Source organism: Chrysochloris asiatica, unplaced genomic scaffold, assembly GCF_000296735.1.
Source record: "Chrysochloris asiatica unplaced genomic scaffold, ChrAsi1.0 scaffold00002, whole genome shotgun sequence".
Lineage (NCBI taxonomy): Eukaryota > Metazoa > Chordata > Mammalia > Afrosoricida > Chrysochloridae > Chrysochloris > Chrysochloris asiatica.
This window is the reverse complement of record NW_006408520.1, coordinates 57,795,481-57,798,758: the sequence shown is the minus strand read 5'-3', so window position 1 is coordinate 57,798,758 and position 3,278 is coordinate 57,795,481.

The window sequence follows — 3,278 nt, the reverse complement described above, 5'->3', positions numbered from 1 at the left end:
ACAAAATTTTTCTAAATAAACATATATTTCAGATTCAATATATCATCTGCTAGGGCTTACAATTTCCATACATTCTAATTGACTGCTGTGCTGTTATTATTGAAAGGTAAAAAAATCTACCAATCAGCATAATTCATAGGGCTTATTTGCTCTAGTAAGTTTCATTTGCTGGAGTGTTGTTTTAGATGTAGCCCTTCCATAAAAGGTATATAGAAACACTCATAAACTCACAAGGAGTTTGAAGTTAATCTACTGCTATGAAACTAGATACTTATTGCCCTTCAATTTATCTAACTTTTATCTCACAGACAGTGAGCTCATTTAATAGCATCAAGTAAAGGAAGCAGGAATAGCATCCTCTTTGCTGAATACCTTTGGGATGGTTTGGTATAATGTTGACATTCAGTCTCAACCAACCTGGCAATAAAATGATCCATTTATCCAACATAGGCAGGCAGAGGAGGAGATACTGCATCTTTTCACTCTGTCTCCTACTCCCTTAGCCTGTCCAATGCTTCCTTTGGGCAAAGCATACACACACACCATGTGCTTCATCAACAATTTTTCATGCTTTCTTTTAAATTGAGTTTACTTTTCTTACATAAATTTCCCCTAGATACTTTTCTCAAATAATACAGAAAGTATCTGAGGTGAACTAAAACTCTTTAATAATAAACTTTATGGTTATAAAACCTTAGGACTAAGAGCACTTAAAAATCAGTAAATATTACCAATTTTACCGTATATACATGACTGTTTTTGTTGTTAAGTGCTGTCAAGTTGTCCCAATCCATAGTGACCCTGGATGGGGTTTCTGAGGAGCAGCCGGTACGTTTGGACTGCTGACTTTGTGATTCAAACTGACCTCGTAGTCCAGTGCATTACCCTGCAGTGCCAAACCAGGACTTCATGACTATTGAGGTTTTATTTAGGAGACATTAATAAAACTAATGAAAAAAATATATTACCCTAACTAAAAAAGTTTTAAAAGCAGCAGTGCTATCTAATGTAAGCTAAAATTGGAGTTTTAAAAGTTTTCTTGGAATATTATATATGCCATATATTGGAATACACCAATAATAATTTTAAATAAATATTTAATAATTAAAATACCTAAAATCATTTTGATATACTTTGATTTAGGATTCAAAAATGAAATTAGGATTGATACTTGACTTTCTTCACCTGAGTTGTTTTCAGTTAAATCTGACTCCTTTTCCTTGGTCTCAAACACTACATTTTTATGTGATCAAATCCATTTTTTTTTTCTCAGAAGCCCTAGCTTACATCTCCTCATATGTCAATGGTTTAGGCTTTGTTGAATGCACATTTATAATCCTATCACTGTCAACTAGGTGAGACAGCTCAATTAGTTTAATTTAATTAATTTAAGTTGTTGAGGTGAAGGTAGGAATCATCTTGAAATCTAATCCCAAGGACAAAAGAATCATGAATTCCCAATTGCCAGAAAAGGAGTCCTGGTAACACAGTGTTCAAGTGCTCAGCAGCTAACTGAATGTTTAGAGGTTTGAACTTATAATCACTTCACAGAAGAAAGATGTGGAATCTGCTTTTCTAAGGATTTATAGCTTTGGAAACCCTTTGTGGGAAGTTCAGTTCTTTCCTACAGGGTTGCTGTGAGTCAGAACCAACTCCATGGCTATGAGTTTGGTTCATTGTTAGGAAAAAAATAAAAAGAAAAGGAGAACAGTGGGAATACTAGGCACCTCTCATCATATGATAAAGAATTGATGGTATTCATAGAAGAAGTTCAAGCTGCACTGAAGGAACTGTAAAAACAAGGCTCTAAGAATTGACTGAATACAAATTGAAATGTTTCAATAAACTGATGCAATGTTGGAAGCATTCACTTACTATTATAAAAAATTTGGAAGACAACTGCTGGCCAACAGATTGGAAGAGATCCATATTTGTGCCAGTTCCAAAGAAAGGTGATCCAAATGAATACAGAAATCATCAAACACCATTAATATCACATACAACTAAAATTTCGCTAAAAATAATTAAAAAACAGTACCAGCAGTACATTGACAGAGAACTGCCAGAAATTCAAGCCAGATTCAGAAGACGACATAGAATGAGGGATATCATTGTTGACATCATATAGCTGAAAGCACAGAATACTAGAAACATGTTCACTTGTGCTTTATTGACCATGCAAATGTATTCACCTTTGTGAATCATAACAAACTATGGATAATATTGCAAAGAATAGGACTTTCAGAATACTTGATTGTGCAGACATTAGAACCGAACAAGGAGATACTGAATGGTTATAATCAGGGTTGTATCTATTTACCATACCTGGTGTGGCACTATGGATTAATGTGCTGGACTGCAAACTTGGTTTGAACCACAAGGTCAGTGGTTCAAGCTCACCAGCTATTCCTTGGAAACCCTACACAGAGCAGCTATGGGTCAGAATTGACTCAACGACACTTGACAACAACAACAACATTCAATGTATCTCATGAGCAAATAACCTGAGAAACTGAATGAATGCAGAAGAGCATGGCATCAAGGCTGGAGAAAGACTCATCAACAACTTGTGATATGCTGGAAGCAAAACTGTCTTGAAGTACATACTGACAAAGATCAAAGACCACAGCTTTCAGTATGATTTGCACCTCAGTGTAAAGAAAACCCTCACAACTGAACCAATAAATAACATCATAATAAAGGAGAAAAGATTGTTCTCCATCAAGGAATTCATTTTACTTGGCTCCAGTTTTAACACTTACAGAAGTAGCGGTCAAGAAACCAAAGGACGTAAAGAATTAGAGAAATCTGCAACAACAGACCTCTTTGATGTGTTAAAGAGCAAAGATGTCAGTTTGAGGACAAAAGTGTGCTTGATTCAAGCCATGATATTTTCAAATGCCTCATATACATATGAATGTTGGACAATGAATAAGGAAGACCATAGATCTTGGATGAAAGCAGAGAATACCAGAAAGATGTTTACCTGTACTTTACTGAGTATGCAAAGGCTTTTGATTGTGTGGATCATGACAAGTTATGGACAACATTGTGAAGGATGAGTATTCAGTAGCACTTAATTGTGTTCATGAGAAACCTGTACCTAGACCAAGAGCAGTTGTTTGGATAGAACAAGGGAACACCAAATGGTTTAAAATGAGAAAAGGTGTGTGCCAGTGTTATATTCTTATACCATATATTTTCAATCTTTATGCTGAACAAATAATCTGAGAAGCTGGGTTATATGAAGAAAAACGTTGCATCAGGATTGGAGGAGG